The sequence below is a fragment of the Schistocerca cancellata genome, chromosome 3 (assembly GCF_023864275.1).
Source record: "Schistocerca cancellata isolate TAMUIC-IGC-003103 chromosome 3, iqSchCanc2.1, whole genome shotgun sequence".
Taxonomy (NCBI): Eukaryota; Metazoa; Arthropoda; class Insecta; order Orthoptera; family Acrididae; genus Schistocerca; species Schistocerca cancellata.
Window position 1 is genome coordinate 231787898 of NC_064628.1, and position 20509 is coordinate 231808406.

At 39.6% G+C, this 20509-nt stretch overlaps 1 protein-coding gene across 1 annotated transcript in view; it reads left to right on the plus strand.

The window, feature by feature from the left end:
• The window catches only part of LOC126176238 (uncharacterized), a 400926-nt gene extending 395809 nt beyond the window's left edge, over positions 1-5117 (plus strand). Inside the window, exon 14 of the mRNA XM_049923383.1 lies at positions 4787-5117. The gene's annotated coding sequence lies outside the window, so the exon portion shown is untranslated. The remainder of the gene's footprint in view (positions 1-4786) is intronic.
• The last annotated feature ends 15392 nt before the right edge of the window (positions 5118-20509 follow it).

The following is a 20509-nucleotide window of genomic DNA, read 5'->3' on the forward strand; positions in this document are numbered from 1 at the left end:
AATGTTCAGTCACTGCAGTATTGCGAGACGTAGGGGATGGATGTGCTGTTGGTATGTGACACAATTTCCTTGTATAGCATCAAACAATGGAAAATCGAGGCTGGAATTACAAATTATGAAAAAGAGAGGTTGCTACTCACCATACAGAGATGTTGAGTCACAGACAGGCACAAAAGGAAGACGGCTATACATTTAAGATTCCTGCTGAAAGGTCTTCTTCTAAAGTGGAAAACCATGCCATTATATAAAATTTTACAGGCACATTTGTATTTGATATATCTTAAATAAAAACATACGCTAAAAAAGACCAAGTTTCAAGGTTTGTTTTTCATATTTATTTTAGTTCTTTCAGAGATTACAAATTATGCAATAACAATGGCAAAAGTATAATTATTCTTCAAAATGCAAGATTAGTTCTTGAGCAATTTTGCACATAAATGGCTTTTCTATCGAAAAATTGAAATGCTTGACAGAACTTGTATTCAGCCAGATAACCCACAAAATGTTCTGTGCACAGCCGTGAAATTTATAATCATGGTTGTGAGAAATATTCAGGTGCTGCAATTTAAGCTGTGTTCTTAGGACCACACCTAACCACAGCATAGGAAAAAAAGCAGCAAAATATTTTTGAAGAACAATATTGTATGTGAACGCTTAGCTTTTCTTTTAGCTATGTTTTATATACATTAATTTAAACTATTAAATTTTCCTATTTGTGTGTTCATGCTACTTAACAATGATGTTGCTATTGGCTGACTACATCATGTGTCCTATGCCCTGAATATATGTTATCATCTCGTGATTGGCTGACAAAAGCCAGATTGGCTGACAAAAGCACATTGCAATCTCGATTTCAGTGCTTCAGAAGCCATCATGCTGTATTTGGTGGAATTCTTGTGGCTGTAGTTGGCTGAATTCCTGTTTATACTTTCATAACTAGAAAATATGCAGTATAAATCTTGCTGCCCATAGAGATCTTTCTAAAAGATCTTGTTTTTTGCTGTGTTTCATTTCCTAAAATGCAGGAGAGTTCCATGATGGTGCATAAAACCCTCACAATTCAAAGGATTGATTAAGTTTTACAGCTCCAAGAGAAAGTATATCATCAATTAACAAGAAAAAAATGTGCTTTCACCAGGGGTACAGTATGATTCCACCCAGGAAAAAGTGCATTTTTAACTGAGAAATTCATGAAAAACCCAAGATTTTTTTTTGTCTTGTCTGTGTATGCACCATGAATAACGAAATAAACCTTTCATTGTATCACTCTGTTGGCACATACAAGTGTTATCCTACAGTAATGGTCCACTTCAAAGCATTAAAAAGCACAGTTGCACCAGATCCCCATCGATCACTTATTTGATTAGTAATTATCTCGTAGATATCAGCTTCATCATGGGATTGGGCTGCTAGCTTGGAATGTAGGTTATTTTCTTGCTGGGATCATGAATTTTTCCTCTGCTTAACTTGCTGTTTATTTTATATTACTGCTGCTCATTTGGACATATGATAACACAGCTTTTTACTATGTTAGCTGAAGTTACAGGTTCAGGATCATAATTGTGAAACAACAATGGAACAGTACAAAACAAATTTATTTGTGACTGGTGCACTTTATATACATGTGTGTGCTTGAGGTGATGCAGCCCTCAGGTTCTACCCTGCAGGCTGTCAGTGTCAAGCACTATGTGGACCCTGTCTGCTGAAGTTCTAAATATGCTCGTAGTTTGCAAAGGACAGTGGCAGCTGGATGATTAAGAGTATAAATCAGTATAGGTTGGTTTGTGGTACAAGCACTTCCCAAAAAAACCATCAACTAGTACATCTAGAACTAGTACACAATCATTCTTCTTCAACTGATACTGACAATACATGTAACACAGCCACATGAAGAAAAAAGGCAACAATAAGAAAACAGAGCTGTGGAATAACAAAACAGAATAGACAACAACGTAAATTGCAAAAAAGGTAGGAACAGTTGAAAAGTGCAAAGGAGAGAGAAAAAGATAGTGTATAAGTTGAAGAGGAGGCACAGCACAGAGGATTGGGGCATAAATTGGTGAGATAGGAGAGGTTGTAGTTTTAAAAATGTATACTATGTAACGGCTTTAATAACATTTGACACTGAAGAGTCCATGGAGTCAATAAATATATATTAAGCAGTATAATGTAAATGGATAGATAAAAAAATCTAGTCACCAAGTGGTAGCAGAGGAACAAACACATGAAAGGATTTAACTTTTACAAGCTTTCAGAGCCAGTGGCTCCTTCTTCTGGCAGAAGAGTTGAAAGGGGAAGGATGAGGGGTGCAGGTAAAGGGTTGGAGAGGTTTGGGGAAAGGGGTACAGTTTAGAAAAGTCACCCAGAGCCCTGGGTCGGGGGAGATTTACCGGTTGGGATGAGAAGGAAGGGAAGAGTGAAAAACCTAAATAAAAATACATGAGATAAAATGTAAGTACATTGACAAAGATATGACTGTATAAAAATTGATACAGCATACAGAAGATTAAATGTAACATTGGAGAAGTAAAATGCAAAGTTGTTAACCTACAAGGTACAGGACAAACTATGGAAGGGGCACATGAAAGACCTGAACAATGAAGAGGAACAGCTCCAACATATGATGAGGAGAAGGAAGTTGATGTGGAAGATACAGTTGATCCAGTAATGTGTTCTGAAACTTCCTGGCAGATTAAAACTGTGTGCCGGACCGAGACTCAAACTCGGGACCTTTGCCTTTCGCAGGAAAGTGCTCTACCAACTGAGCTACCCAAGCATGACTCACTTCTCATCCTCACAGCTTTACTTCTGCCAGTACCCCGCCTCCTACCTTCCAAACTTAACAGAAGCTCTCCTGCAAACCTTGCAGAACTAGCACTCCTTTCTTTCATGAGTGCTAGTTCTGCAAGTTTCACAGGAGAGCTTCTGTTGAGTTTGGAAGGTAGGAGGCGAGGTACTGGCAGTAGCAAAGCTGTGAGGACGGGGCATGAGTCGTGCTTGGGTAGCTCAGTTGGTAGAGAACTTGCCTGCAAAAGGCAAAGGTCCCGAGTTTGAGTCTCAGTCCGGCACACAGTTTTAATCTGCCAGGAAAGTTTCATATCAGCATGCACACTCCGCTGCAGAGTGAAAGTCTCATTCTGGAAACATCCCCCAGGCCGTGGCCAAGCCATGTCTCCGCAATATCCTTTCTTTCATGAGTGCTAGTTCTGCAAGTTTCACAGGAGAGCTTCTGTTGAGTTTGGAAGGTAGGAGGCGAGGTACTGGCAGAAGCAAAGCTGTGAGGACGGGGCGTGAGTCGTGCTTGGGTAGCTCAGTTGGTAGAGCACTTGCCCGCGAAAGGCAAAGGTCCCGAGTTTGAGTCTCGGTCCGGCACACAGTTTTAATCTGCCAAGAAGTTTCATATCAGTGCACAATCCACTGCAGAGTAAAAATCTCATTCTGGAAACATCCCCCAGGCTGTGGCTAAGCCATTTCTTCGCAATATCCTTTCTTTCAGGAGTGCTAGTTCTCCAAGGTTCGCAGGAGAGCTTCTGTTAAGTTTGGAAGGTAGGAGGCAAGGTACTGGCAGAAGTAAAGCTGTGAGGACGGGGCGTGAGTCATGCTTGGGTAGCTCATTTGGTAGAGCACTTGCCCGCGAAAGGCAAAGGTCCCAAGTTTGAGTCTCAGTCTGGCACACAGTTTTAATCTGCCAGGACGTTTCATATTAGCACACACTCTGCTGCAGAGTGAAAATCTCATTTTGGAATGTGTTCCGAGTTTGACAGAACACTGAATGACCTAAGATTGAACAAGTCACCAGGATTTGATGATATACATTCACAGTTACTGTAATCTGTGGGAAGTGTAGGAACTAGGGAGCTATTTAAGCTGGTGTCAAAAATCTATGAACTGAGTGACTTACCATCATATTCCTAAAGAAAGTAGAATGAAACATCGAAGGCATTTTGGATGATCAGTTTAGTTTCAGGAAGGGAATACAAACTAGATAAGCAATTCTGATGTTGGGCTTAGTTATGAATTGCAGATTTGAGAATGCTTCCTAGCATATATGGACCTTCAAACTGACTTCAACAATGAGGGCAGTGTAAGGTGTCAGTCCTATGAAGATTGGGATAAAGTAAAAAGACAGTCAAATAATCTACAATATCTACAAACCCCAATTAGGAATAACAAAAGTGGAGGATCAAGAAACATAAGTTCACATTAAGAAGGCTGTAATGCAGGGTTGCACCACTGATGTTCAGCTTGAGCCATATAAGGAATAAAATACGAGAAAGAAAATGTTGAAGAAGAATAAACACTTTGGACAAACAGACAATGTATGTTGTTACAGCAGGTCAAAGATGTTAATACTATGTACCATGTATCACATTTCCCATGTCATATTTACATATAATTTAGATTTAGGTATTTTTATTTTTATTGTGTGTCTTGTAATGAATGCCTTGTTTCTGATTTTTGTCCATACATTTAATACAAAATTTTAGATCCATTGGCATATTGGTGCAGTGAATACTGGTGGCAATTGCTGTGATGGTGGTAGGTACAGGAATTGTTATTATACAAAAGGCAGTTGCAGTCTTCAAATTGTAGAGGACATAAACATAATAATATATGAAATATAAATGTATAGCACCAATTAAAGATGGATGAAAACCAGAAGCACACCTTGGAGTTAATAAATCTGCATGAATTTCAGTGTGTACATAGCTAGGAAGATTTGGATTTCCTCTTGAGGCAGCATAATTACTTTCTAATTCTAGTTTATATTTTATTGGTTTCACAGGTTAGGTACTGACAACACACAGAAATCACTGTTTCTTATGCAAGTTACCACTTCAGTTGGATGCTGTTCTTGGGACTTATCTGGCTTGGAAGTTCATCTCATGCCATTATTTAACATTGAATTTGTATGTCCTATCTGTAATAATATGTATTATAAGGACTGATTTATCATAAAGAACCTCATCAGAACATACCTTCATGATGAATGATGTTTTTAATGATAGTTTAACTTGCTTCATTATTTAAAGTTTTATTGCAGTAAATCTTGTGATACTTGATACTGATTTCCGTAGATTACAGTGTACAGTGTTCAATGAACAAAAAATTTGTAAAAAAAAAAAAAAAAAAAAAAAAAAAAAAAGGAATAATAATAAAAAAACAGAAAAAGTAACACTTGTTACTGGTTACCTTCTCTCCAGTGTATTATTACATTTAGTACGATGTGCAATAAAATTAATGACTACACTTCCACATGAAATAGACCAGTCTTTTAAAGCAGTTTTGATGTAAAGATTTTGTCAAGTTATGGTAATGCCTTTATTTTTGTATATATCAAAATATGGAACATTACACAGATCATACTTTTCATTACTTTAACAATGATCCAAACAAATTGCACTATTCATTATTATGACTTGTCAGTGTACATAATGTCCGTTGTGTGTGTGTGTTCACAGTGTGCATAAAACGTGTATAAAATTAGTATTAAAATGCACTGAAATAAAAATTATAATTTGAAAGTGTAATTTTTTTCCACTATATTAAGAACATAATCTGCTAAAGAGAATTACATCCCACGCCAGTTTTCAATACTTTGCAATGCAAGTTACAACATAATACAGACATCTATACAGCTAATCTACTGTTGAAAAGCACATATCACTTTAAAAGAAGTGTTTAAATAATCAAACAATGGAAAATCCAGGATGGAATGTAACAAGTGAGAGTGGTTTCAGTTGCCTAAGACAGCAGTAGTGTGTGTGAGAGTTGCATTTGCGTGAGTGTGTGTGCATGTGCCTATGTGTGTCTATTGTTGGCAGAGGCCTTTCTGGACGAATTCTGTAATTGTGAGTGTCTTTTTATTGTGCCTATCTGTGACTCAGGATCTCCACTAAAAAGTGTATAAATAATTTACTCTTACAATATTCACAACTGAATCTGCACACTCTCTACAATTTTTTTCTGCCAAAAGATTGAATCATCAACGTAGCATACTACCAGCAACATATATTCTAAAGGTATAACACCAACATTATGAATCATATTAAGGAGACATTAAGTTGCAGACAGGTACAATGAGTGCTATACATTTAAGTTTTTGGCCAAAAGGCTTTTTTTCTGAAATAGGAAACATACACACACACATTCACACAAGCAGGGGTGGGGGAAGTTATACTGCTGCCTCTGAGTGCATGCCGGGATGTGATGGGGACAGTGTATGGCTGCTTGGTACAGTTGACAGGTTTGGAGGAGGAGAGGAAGTAGGCAGAAATGGAGAGAAGTAAAGAAGGGAAAAGACTAATGGATGCATTGGCAGAACAAAAGACGGTGTAGTGCTGGAGTGCAAGCAGTGATGGGGATAGGTAGGTAGAGGACAGGGACTAGTGAAGGTTGAGGTCAAGGGTTACCGGAATGTAGGATCTATTGCTGAGAGAGTTCCCACTTGCCCAAATTCAAATAGCTGATGTTGATAGTAAGGCCAGATGGCACAGGACTTAAAGCAGTCATTGTTGGGCAGCATTTTTAGAAACTGGGTGGTTCTGCTGTTTCTTAGCCACAGTTTGTACGTGGCCATTCATGTGAACAGACAGTTTGCTAGTTGTCATGTCCACGTAGAAAGCAGCACAATGGTTGCAGTTTTGTTTGTAGATCACATGGCTGCTTTCACGGTAGCCCTGCCTCTGGTGGGGTAAGTGGTGCCTGTAGCCAAACTAGAGTAGGTGGTAGTGGAATGATGTATGGAGCTAGTCTGTCTTGCATCTTGGTCTGTTGGAGGGATATGAGCCATGAGGTAAGGGGTTGGGAACTGGGGTTGTTACTCCATCCCGTATCTTCCATTATTCTACAGGAATTTTAGGTGAACTGATCTTCAGTTTAAGCCTAACTCCCCAGTTATATCACATACATACCAGTCTAACCAATGTGCTTATTTCATCAAGATCATGTCCTTGAACTGAAGTAACAGATTAACCATATAATGTCACATGACAGTGTCTTACAATCAGTTCAAACTATAAAAATCTTCTGTCATCAAAAACAGCTGCTTCTCTGGTGATAGCCAGTCTCTAGCACAACCCCCACTCCCTCTCCACTCTAAACAACTTAACAAATTGGCTCAATGTTGCAAGAGACATTCTGAAAGGTAATGAATATGTTTCTAATAATCTTACATAAACTTCATGAAGCCATTCCAGTATTGTAAAAAGCAAGAACAACTGAAATGTTAATTGCTAAACATGGTGTTATGATGTTAGTGGATAAAAGTTGCAAACAACTTCACTATTTTCAACAGTGGCTAAAAAGTGTTGTGCATTTTGGACACATTCTTAGAGCAGTGCCCTCTCAGCTCAGTCAGAGACCCACTGTGCTGTTGCTGAAATGATGTTTCTGTCTGTGTGATTTTGGGCATGTTATTTCGAAATGTTCTTGGGTGGGTGGCATCAGATCTGAACTCAGTGTACCACAACATCAGGTTGACAACAGAGATGCTGTCTGTCGCTGAGACTGAGCCAGCCGGACTCATTTCACCTGTTTTGGGGAAACTTGATCTGTGCAGTGCCAAGAGGAGGCAAACACAAAATGGTATGGGCCTATTAACTATCAGCAGTACAAAAGTATGGCGAATGATGGTACCCCTAAGGGAAATGGCAGCAAGGGATAGGAAAGGACACCAAGTACACTTAGTGTGTATGCTTGGGGGCCTCATTCAACATGTTGAAGACGCTTTCCAACAGCCTGGAACATCCTGTAAATTGTGGTGCACTTTGGAACAAATGATGCCTGTCATGTGGGCTCCGATGTCATACTTGGGTCATTCCAGCGGCTGTCAGAGAAGGTTGAGAAGACTAGCTTGGCGCATGCAGTTTAAATGAAGCTCACAATTTGCAGGATTGTCCCCAGAACTGATCATGGCCCACTGGTTCTGAGTCGAGTGGAAGGATTGAACTAGAAACTTCAAAGGTTCCGCGACAAGCTAGGCTCCAACTTCCTGGACCTGTGCCACGTTGTGCTCCTAAATGGGTCAGGAGTGCACTACACATCAGAGGCTGCTACCCAGGTAACTGATTGTATGAGGGGTGCAAGCAAGCGTTTTTTTTTAAATTAGGTGACTCTCCGTCCAATTCAGATACGATAGCTGTAGGAAACACAGAAGTATTAGTGTAAGATCAAAAGAAATGCCTCCCACAGGTAAGAGTATTAAAATCCTTAAGGTAAACTTCTAAAGCATTTGCAACAAAGTGCCACAGTTTGAAGCACTCCTGAAAAGCAGTGAAGCTCACATAATGCTAGGTACAGAAAGCTGGTTGAAACATGAAATTGATATCAGTAAGGTTTTTGCAGAAAATTTAAGTGTATATCAAAAGGAAAGGCAAATGGAAAATGGATGTGGTGTATATGTTGCAGCAGACAAGAATCTCAAATCCACTAAGATAGAAATTTCACCTGCATGTGAGATCGTTCAGACAACACTTAGCATCAGGGGTGGGCATAAAATGATAATTGGATCCTTCTATGGCCCACCAGACTCGTCTTCTGATGTAACGAAAAACTTTAGAGAAAACCTCAGTTAACTTGTATGTCCCAGTCACACTGCAGTCTTCATTGGAAACTATAATCATCCAACAATTGATTGGGAAAATTGCAGTTCTGTTAGTGGTGGGTGTGATAAGACATCCTGTGAAACTTTACTAAATGCCTTCTCTGAAAACAATCTAGAAGAGGCAGTTAGGAACCTCATTCACAATGGAAATATGAGTATATTGGATCCAATGGCAATAATCTGATCTCTTTGAGGATATTCACATCGAAAGTTGTATTAGTGACCATGACACGGCTGTGGTGACTATGATTAGCAAAGTACAAAGGACAAATAAAACAATCAGAATAATGCATATGTTTAGTAAACTAGATAAAAAATCAATAGTATCATATCTCCGAGAGGAACTTGAAACTTTCCACACAGGCAGGAGCATATAGAGGAATTATGACTCAAGTTTAAAAGAATGAATTAGGTAGATATATACTCAGTAAGACAGTTCATAATGGGAGAGATCCTCCATGATATACAGTCGGTGTAAAGAAACTTCTAAAGAAACAGGGTTTACTGCATGATAAGTGTAAAACAAGGCTATAGATAGAGAGATGCTGAATGAAACCCATTTGACTGTCAAGAGCGCAATACACGAAGCCTTCAATGACTACCGTAGCAGAATACTGTCCAATGATTCTTCACAAAACCTAAAGAAATTTTGGTTGTATGTAAAGACTGTTATTAGCACTAAAGTTAGTGTCCAGTTCCTAGTGAATGAGACAGGAACTGAATTTGAGGGTGGCAAAGCAAAATCTGAAATGCCTAACTCTGTTTTCAAACATGCCTTTACAGGGGAAACTCCAAGAGAAATGCCCCAACTTAATCTTTGTACTACTGAAAAAATAAATGAAATAAGCATTAGTGTCAGTGGTGTTGAGAAACAGCTGACTTCTTTAAGACTGAACAAAGCTCCAGGGCCCAATGGAACCCCTGTCAAATTTTATACCAAATATGTGGCTGAGTTAGCCCTCTTTTAAATATAATCTATCATAGATAGATCAAACAAAAAACCAGACCCTGTTCTTAGAAAGGAGCACAGGTCACACCTGGCTACAAGAATGGTAGTAGAAGTGATCCACAAAACTACCATCCAACATTCTTGCATTGATTTGTTGCAGAATCTTAGAACATATTCTGAGCTCAAACATAATGAGGCATTACAAATACAGACATAATGTCTGATGGAATACCACAATCACTGGTTATACAACGTCACTTATAATCCATCTTGATTGCAAAAATGTTTATACACATGACCGGTTTTGGTTCCTCTAGAACCATCTTCAGATCTGCAATTTTGATTACAGGAGTAACCCATCCACACACAGCAACCTTCACATACTGCATCACATGTGACCACGCTGGAGTAGTTAGTGGTAGGAGGACGTCTGGGGCAGGTCTTGCACCTAGGTCCGTTACAGGGATATGGGTCATGAGGCAAGGGGTAGAGTAGGGATGGACAAGGATATTGCGAATGTTCTTTGGGTGGCAGAATACTACTGCGGGAAGAGTAGGGAGGATAGTGGGTAGCATATTCTCCATTTCAGGGTGCAGTGAGACGTAATTGAAATCCTGACAGAGAATGTGAAGCAGTTGCTCCAGTCCTGGGTGGTACTGAGTCATGAGGGGAATGCGCCTTCATGAGCAGAACTGAGTGTATATGGGAGGTGACTGTGTAACATTACCCTGTTTACTGGCACTAATATGCCTCTAGTAGCTGCATCTCCATCGAATCTAGCTGAAAAGTAATTGGCAAAATTAGGCTATTTCAAATGATAATGTCCACACCATGTTCACAGTCCAAAACACTTTAATTGCACTTCGGTATTAAATAACTGACAGTTTATGGCCAGATCGAGCCTCATTCACTATTATTTATGCACACGTAATGGTTAAGCCACATGTGACACTCAATTAATGTCTTATAATGATAATGACTGTTTGAGTGACATAACCTAACATAAATAAAGATTCATAACAATTCATGTGTGCCAAGTGGATCACTAATATATTCACTAATTACACAGTCCTTCCAAGTATGCAGTAATATCAAAATGAAAACAAAGTGCTCTGTAATCTGGAAATAACACAGTTCTTGAGATTAACTGAAAATTTACAGCCAGCCACCCCAAACAGACACTGAATTACAGCAAGATCTTCTGGATGCAAATTTTAGGTAAAACTCAGCACATTTGTATAAATTTTAATTTTTACTAATTTGTCTGCAGTACATTGTATGATAATCTTGCATACAGATCTTACTCTCATTATACACTTCTGCAAACTGACTAAAATGGCTCTCAGAAGCCTCCCTTTTATAAGAGTACAATAATTAAGACTACTTTCAGCTATTGCTGTTTGCTGTCTTTTTACACATTACAGTTAAAGATTTATGCTTCTGAGCAAATGCATAGTAAGGGAAGAGTCTCCTAAAGGCAGATTTTAGATAAAACAAAATTTGCTATTAAAATATGCTGTCTTACTTGTCAAAACACGTTATTCTATTTCAGTAACAATGTTTTAATTATAAATGGTAATTACTCTGATACTAAATGAGTGCAAGAATTGATAACACATTTCCAGCATCAGTTGTATAACAATAATTATTTATCTGTGTTTTTCCTCAACTCTATCCAGAAGTTAGTAAATGGCTATAAGCTTATGTGAGAACAATGATAACAAAGTTTTATATTACCAGTATTTTGCAATTAGCACAGATTTTAGGTAAACTAATTACACCAATGGCTTCTAATTAACTAAATGAATGTACTGGATGATAAAATGAAGTTGGCTAAGCTCTGAGTTAATATTCAAGATTTCTGGTACTGTGCATTCATCATATGAGTGATAATATCAAAGATATTTGCAAAACAAAATAAATAAAAATTTCAGAGGGAAGAAAATAGAGCAAGGGGAAAGAATCCACCTGCTGTATTAATACATGAGAGGCAAGGCACAGGAGACCTGTTTCTGTACATGGTTTGAAGGATAATTTCAGTCTGTGAAAGCCTCTGTGAGACCCGTGGTATATTTGGAGAGGGACAGTATATCACTATCACTACAGATGTGATGATCACGGGTGGTTAGGCTGTGTGGAACGGACTTCTTGGTATGAAAATAGTGGCAGCTGTCGAAGTGGAGATATTGCTGGTGGCTGGCACACTGGATATGGATGGAGGAGCTAATGTAGCCATCCTCGAGGTGAAGGTTAACATTGAGAAAGGTACACTGTTGGGTTGAGGAAGGCCGGGTGAAACAAATGGAAGAGAAGGTTTCACGATTCTGGAACAATGTCAACAGGATGATCTTGCCCTCAGTCCACATTACAAAGATGCCCTGAGTGTATCTGAGCCTGGTGAGGAGTTTGGAATTTGGGGTGGTTAGGGAGGATTCCTCTACAGTCTAGATGGCTCACAAATAGGGTGGCATACGACAGGGCCATGGGTGCCCATTGCTGTACCATGGAGCAAGATCTAGGAGGAGGATTCCCCTAGAGTCTAGATGGATCACAAACAGGTTGGCATAGAATGGGAACAGGGGTGCCCACTGCAGTATCATGGATCAGTTTGTACGTGATGTCTTCAAAGGTGAAGAAATTGTGAGTGAGGATATAGTTGGTCTTGGTGACCAGAAAGGAGGTTGTAGATTTGGAGACAACCAAGCACTGTAAAAGATAGTGTTCAGTAGCAGCAAGGCCATGGGCACCAGGGATGCTAGTGTAGAGGGACATGGCAGCAATAGTGCTGAGCATGACACTGTGTGGTAAAGGAACAGGAACTGTGGAGAATCAGCATAGGAAATAGTTGGTGTCTTTTATATAGAAGGTTAGGTTATGGGTAACAGGCTGAAAGCGTCGGTCCATAAGAGTAGAGATTCTCTCAGTGGAGGTATAGTAACCAGCCACAATGTAACATCCTGGGTGGTCGGGTTTATGGACTTTAGGAAGTATGTAGAAGGTAGCAGTGTGGGCAGTGGTAGGGGTGAGGAGCAAGACAGACTCAGGCTCTGGGATAGCCCTATGGATTTGAGGAGGGGACTGGAGATCCTGTTGGATTCCTGGAATGGAGTCACTGTGGCAGGGTTTGTAGGTGGATGAATCTGACAGCTGGTGGAATCCCTCCACCAGATTGTCCCTGCAGTTCAAAACCTCAGTGCTGGAGCCTCTGTCAGCAGGTAGGATTATAAGGTCAGGATCAGTTTTTAGATGGTGAATTGTGGTTCTTTCTGCAGATGTGAGATTAGTTTTCATGTTGAGTGATTTTGGCGATGATGGTGAGGCTAGGTTTGAGGTCAAGAAATTCTGGAATGTTCAGAGGGAGTGATCTGGAGGCATAGGGGTTTGATCATGATTGGATGGAGGAGTGAAATGAGTCATACAGGCTTAATATTGGTTTTGCATTGAGACCTTCAGAAAGAACTGACATATCTGTGCAACTAAGACTAAGGAAAGGTTCATGACCGTGTTTCAGGTCTATTTAAGTTCACAATTCTGTACAATGGTGGGACAGGGTTTCTGACGGTGTGGTAAATGTAGTAGGTCTGTGAGGCAGGTGTTGTCGGATACAAAGGGATTTGAGGGAGGTTCAGAGGCTCTTGTAGAGGTGCTGGATAGTGGTAATGCAAGGTGGGAAGAGGAGATGAACAGGATGGAAAGCTTTTTTAAACAGTGGTATGCAAGCTGTTGTAGTTCCTTAAGGGCATGAGTTCCAATGTGAGAGATGGAATGCAGGTATTTGGGAATGCAGAGCAGGAGAATTCAGCAGATGGAAATGAGGCATTGCAATGAAATTTTGGCCTGATTTACTTGATTTTGCAGGACTAAGTTGGTGAGGGCTATGGACTGGCAGAATTTGAACCAATAGAGGTCAGTGCGGAACGAGGGGTTACAGCTAGAGGTGATAATTAGATGGTCAGGCCGTCTTTGGGGATTCCGTCAGCTAGGCATCAACAGAGGAACAGTAAAAGAAACAAATGCGGGCAAACTTAGTAAAATGGAAGCATACACACAAAGAACGCGCAAAAAGAAGAAAAATGCTGCATAAGAAAACAAAACATAAGGAAAACTAGAAAGGAGCATCAAGGATGCGACAGGAAATTGTCACTGGTTGGCCACTTACATAAAATATGGGTGAGCTAGTCACCCTGTGAACAAATTAAGACCCTCTCCCTAAAATCTTGGTAAAAGCATTGGACAAGTCACAGAACTGTCAAACTTTAACCACATTCGTTTGAGTATTTCCTAAAAGAGATGGTAGATCCACCGGCAAATCAGCCATGGCCCACTGGTCAGAAAATAAAACGCAATCCAATAACACCACAAGCACCACACATTGGAGGGTCCTCTCGCCAGAGCAGGAAGCCATGCGTCATAGGACTGTGGGCTATCCTTAGCCAAGTGAGGAGAACCTCGTCCCATCTATGGGGCTGGAAGAAAGTAGTGGGACCGTGTGCTGGCTATGGATAGAGAAACTTTTCTGTATTGGCACAGATGGAGGGAGCAAGGATACTACCACTCCCCACATTCTTACCTTCTACATGCTTTCTGAAGTCCATAAGTCCAACCACCCAGGATGCCCCATTGTGTCCAGTTATCACTGATAGAGTCTCTACTCTCATGGTCCAACAGCTTCAGCCTATTACCCATAACCTAGCCTCCTACATCAAGGACACCAATCATTTCCTTTCAGACTCTCCACAGTTTCTGTTCCTTTACCACACTGTGCCCAGCTCATCACTATTGATACCACCTCCCTTTATATGAGTGTCCCTGGTGCCCATGGCTTTGCCGCTATTGAACACTACCTTTCTCAATGCGCAACTGCCTCCAAACCTACAACCTCCTCCCTGGTCACCATGACCTACAATATCCTCACCTACAATTATTTCTCCTTTGAGGACATCACATACAAACAAATCCTTGGTACAGCAATGGGCACCCAAATAGTCCCATGGTATGCCATCCTACTCATGGGCTGTCTAAAAGAATCCTTCGTAGCCTCCCCGAATGAAAAACCGCTCACCTGGTTCAGATTCATTGATGACATTGTGATATGGAATGAGTGGAGGGACATCCTATCGACCTCCTCTCCCATTTGCTTCACCTGAACTTCCTCAACACAACAAGTCATCTTTCTCAATGTTGACTTGCACCTCAGAATGGCTACAGCAGTACCTCTGCCCGTATTCAACCTAACAAACAGCAGCAATATCTCCACTTTGACAACTGGCACCCTTTTCATACCAAGAAGTCCATTCCATACAGCCTAACCATCCATGATCATCACATCTGTAGTGATGAACAGTTCCTATACAAGGGCCTCACTACGGTTTCACAGATAGATCTTACCTTGCCAACCTTGTACATAAACAGATCTCCTGTGTCTTGTCTCTTTGGTCACCTCCCACATTCCTACCATTTGGTCACAAAGGTTCTCTGTCAGAGTACCTTTCATCATGCCCTGAAACGAAGAATATCCCACCCACTATCTTTACTGCTCCTCCCACAGCGGTATTCTACCACTTATCGAACCTATGCAATATCTTTGTCCATTCCTACTCCACTCTTGCTCCCAACTGCATATCTCTTGGTTCATACCCCTGTAATAGATCTAGATGCAAGATCTATCTGATACAGCCTACCACCACCAACTACTCCAGTCTAGCCACAGGCATCACTTATCCCATCAAAGGCAGGGTTACCTGTGAAAGCAGCTGTGCATTCTATAAACTAAGCTGTCACCACTGTTCTGCTTTCAACATTAGCATGACAACTAACAACTTGTCTGCCCGCATGAACAGCCACTAACAAACTGAGGCCATGAGACAGCTGGACCACCCAGCTGCTGAACAAGCTGCCCAACACAATGACGACTTCACTTCAATGACTGCTTTGCAAACTGTGCCATCTGGTTCCTTACCATCAACACTGGCTTTTCTAACTGTGCAGGTTCCCTCTCCATGCAATATATTCTATGTTCCTGTAACCCCCTTTTTCCCCAACCTTCGCTACTCCCTGTCCTCCACCTACTTAGACCCTCCCCTGCTTCTACTCCAGCACTACACAGTCTTCCATTCTGCCAATGCACTACTAGTCTTTTTCCCTCTTTACTTCTCTCCTTTCCTCTCTCCCCCCCCCCCCCCCCCCCACCCACAACCTTCAGACTACACCTAACACCCGTAGCCTGTCGCCACCATGTCCCTGCATGCTCCCACAAGCAGCAGTATACCTCCCCCATCCCTAGTCTGCTGCTACATCCCCCCTCCCCACACCACGCTATCTCCTTAACCTGGCTGCCCATGCCTGTCTGCTGCTCCCATCAAATGATATTGCAGTCCACTGTCTGGCTACAGTAGCCAGAGACAATTGTCATGTGTGTGTGAGTTGTGCTTGTATGAATGTGTGTGTTTTCTATTCTAGAAGGAGGACTCTTGGCTGAAAGTTAATGTATAACTGTATTTTTGTTGTGCCTGTTTGTGACTCAGTGTCACCTCTATCTGGTGAGCAGGAGCCTATCCTCTTCATACGATTGAATATAAGCACGAATGACACACAGTGAATGACTGTAGCCAAAATTATAACATTTAAGTTCTGGAGATTGAAATACCAATTTTAGAAGTCAACTGCCAAAATGAATAGAACCTGTTCATTAATAGAAACAGAACATCGGAAGAAAGAATGGCTTCTGTTCCCAACATTTATTTTATTTATTTACAAACTATTTACTTTTATCTACTTACTGAAAATGCACATAAAGTAGTATATACAACACTCAATATTTCTACATAAAATTTATTACTGTATTCAGTATAAGGCTGTTTTATTGATGGGAAGTAAAATGGGAAGGTAGAGTAAACTAGAGAGAGGAAGGGAAAGTAAGACAGGAAGAGAACTACATCAGAAAGAAAATATCTACTTCCTATAGCATGGACATTGGGCATGCAGATATATGCATATCCAGAATCCAGAAAGCACAGTGAGTGCTGTACCATAGATTTTGTAATTTATAGGATGGGAACCTTGGGAGAGGCAGCCACAACATAGCTATTCCTGCTGGTACACAAGATACATGAGACATGGGAAATACCAGCAGGCTTCAAGAAGGATGCAGTACATCCTACTGAAAAGAAGACAGTTGATGACAGGTGTGGGTACTACTGAACCATCAGTTTAATATGTCACAACTGCAAAATATTGACATGAATTATTTTCAGAAGAATGGAAAAACTTGTACAAGCTGACTTTGGGGAGATGGGTTTGGGGTACAGAGAAATGCAGAAACACACAAGGCAATATCAACTCTGTATCTTATCTTGATACTCTGAAGAAAGCAAATCTGCATTTACAGACTTAGAGAAAATTTTTTCAGCATCAACTGGACTACTTCCTTGAAATTTTGAAGGTTATGTCGATAAAATACACGTAACAAAAGGTAATTTGCAACTTGTAACCAGAATGCTGTGACAATAGTTGAAGTACATACAGTGGAAGCTGCAACTGAGTTGGGAGTGAGACAGCGTTGTACCTTATTCCAAATGTTACTCGGTATCTACTTTGAGTATGCAGTAATGCTAACTAAGTCAAAATTTGCAAAGAGAAATAAAGTTCATGGGGGGGTTACCTTTTGAGGTTTGTCAATGACACTGTAATTCTGTCATAGACAACAAAGATCTTGGAACAGCGTTTGAACAGAATGGATAGTGTCTTGAAGAGAGATAACACAATGAACATCATCAAAAGTAAAGCAATGATAATGACACATAGTCAAATTAAATCTGGCTATGCTGAGGAAATTACAGACTAGGAAATCAGATACTAAAAGCTGGTGGGTTTTGATATTTGGGTAGCAAAATGATTGCTGAAGTAAAGAGGATATAACATACAGACGGGCAATTGTAAGAAAAACATTTTGGAAAAAGAGAAGTTTGTTAGAAACCTAACATAAATTTAAGTGTTGTGAACTCTTATCTGAAGGTATTTGTCAAGAGCATTAGTCATCAAACTGCAGCCTTAATCAAGTATTTGTGCAGCCCACAATTCTCAGCTGTATTTCATAATAATATATGTCTACAGCTAACAGCTGAATCCAAAAACATCAACTAATGTTAAGAGCTTCTTAAGAGGGTAGATTTCATAGTCAGTAACAAACAAAAATACTTACAGTGACTGTAACATTGACGAATTTGGCAGTGACCTAAGCTAAGGTGGCAACTCACCTCAAGAGTAAAAGGGTAAGTAGCACGGTCACGGTGGGGTTAGAGGATGTGAGAGGGGTATGTTTTACTGCTTGTCTTCCAGTACTTACAACTTGTGGGCACATGCAAATCGTAGCGGTAAGCTGCTAAGGTATAAATTTTGACATGGAAGCAATGGATTCATGAATTTGTACTACAGAGAGGGTCATCTTCAAATGAATTACTGCTGCACAGAATATGAAATAAAATTAAGGCTACTATAATACTATGCAAGGAGTGAAAAAAGAATGACTTTCAAAACATTTAATAAACACTTGTGATCATTATTGTTGTAAATCATTACTTGTGACCAACACAGTTTCATTTATGAATGGTTTATTCACAGGATATGGAACAAAACTATTCAGTAACAAAACGAATTACAAAGAGATTTTTTATATAAAGTCAAGGATATTTCAAAAATACCACGGAATAACACTTTACAGTGAAGTCTCGAACATTATTACTTTTATTACAACACTTCCTCCACAAGGAAATTCAATCAAACAAACAAGAGTTACTGTGTGACTTCCTGCAGGCTGATCTCTGCATGTAGCAAATTAAATTGACCTTGTTCAAGTAGATTCATCAGAAGATCAGCCAACTGGTTCTTCCCATCTGTGTTCCAACATGATTTCACCATTCACAAATTTTTCCCAAACACAGGAGTGTCAGACCTCTACATACTTTGATTGTTGACGATATTGTTTGTTTTATTTTTTTTATTTTTATTTTATTTTATTTTATTTCTAATTTTAATGCATAGGCACTGTCAATATGAAGTGTTGGATGTTTTTATAGCATTTCAACTAATTCACTTAATAAGTGACACATCAAATTAATTCTTTTGTTCCTTCACTTGTTGAAATAATTTCAGTTTAAGTTGCAGACACGGCCACTACCTTCTGCTGCTTGTGTGTTCATGATATTGTCTCACCACAATATTTTGCCACAATTCCACTTGTTGAATATCTTGTCTGCTAGTCCCCACCAAAACCATCACTGCAAATATTCAAATCTTCTCTGTCATAAATAATATCATAATTTAGTGTACTTTACAGATACCAGAATATGTTTCAGCGGATTCCACTCCCCAGTAACTGTTTTTCTATAGCTCGAATAATTTTATTCGCCATAAAATTTATGTCTGAATTAGTTGAAATTGAAAGTTACATAAGACATCCAATGACCTCATGATAAGGGACACATGATGGAACTGTTTCACTTTGATCATTCTCTTCACTTCCAAAGGAAGTTAGAATCATATGGGATTCTACCATTTGAAATCTTTTCAAAATTTGTTTTGTGTATTTTTCTTAAGTTACCATAATTGCACCATCTGAATTTTGCTTTATTTTTATGCCAATGAAACTGCCAAAGGTACCTGCTGTTATATCAAATTAAGATTGTAAAACATTCAGAAAAGCTGTAATTTATTTCTTGTCACTGCAATCAGTTAAACCTTCATCAAAACAAATTGCTTCATAAAGTCTATTTTCATTGTATTTTCGATAAAATAAACAAGGATCTGCAGCATTGCTGTGAAAACACACTTTCCCCTTGATTTCCATAAAATGTTTGTTCCAACAGTGTGGTGTTTGCACGAGACCACAGACTCCGTTTCCTGAGACACACTCGATCTGTATTATCTTCGAAACCTTCTGGTCATTCCATAAACACTACATCTTCAAGTATTCCATTCAAAACCTCTGTCTTCACTTCCAATAGTTTTACCAGGATCTTCTTCGACACAGCTACCACTTGTAAAGCTCGAACGGTGCCATAACATACAACAGGACCTAATGGATCTCCCTGATTACTTCCTGCTTCCTGGATATATTTATTAGCAGCCAGTTGAGCTTTGAAGCAATTGTTTCTATCAGGTGCACCTTCCTGGCATTGAACCTGTGATTTCCCAACACTTTGGCATTCAGAACACCAAACTAATATCCATGTATTTTTTTTTTTCTCTTTCATGATTCAGTGTCTTCATTAATATCTTGCATCCATTTTTCCTTCTTCAGAAAAATTGTTTGAATCTTTATGTTTGTCAGTACCATATTTCATTAGCAATAAGAATTCACCATTTTTCATCCAGGCTGGTTTTCTTCATTGTTTTCTGTTCTCCAGTTTACCTTCTTCAGAAAATTTGGAACATTCCGTTTTCAGGAATTCTGTTGACTCTATGTTACTGTCACTTGATACTGCACTTCAACCAGAATCATTTCTTCACTTTCAATTTCTCCAGAAGCAGACTGCAGAGAAATATTTAATTTAATTTAATCAGTAGGGAAACAACAAAAAACTGCTGCCTTAAATTTTATACCATAAATTAATACCGCTTTCCACCTGGAAAGAATCCAGACTCTAAATCTTAAGCTGAATCAAGTTGTTCAAAAACTGCCCTGTCATCAAACTTTTAATGGAAATGTTAAGTTTCTATGAACATAGCAACCTGAGATAAAATTTCTGATGTGGTTAAGTTTTCGTACTGGTCAATTGTACCACAGCTCATGTGGGGTTCTGTCAGGAGCTGAAGACTCGTCAGTACAACTTAAGATGTAGACTGGTGGACTGCAAGCTTGTGGCCCCAATCCTCTCAGTAATTTGTGTTCAACATTGAATGTGCAGCTTCACCTCACCGAGTGTTCTGCTTTAATGTTCGGCCACTCATTCTGCTCA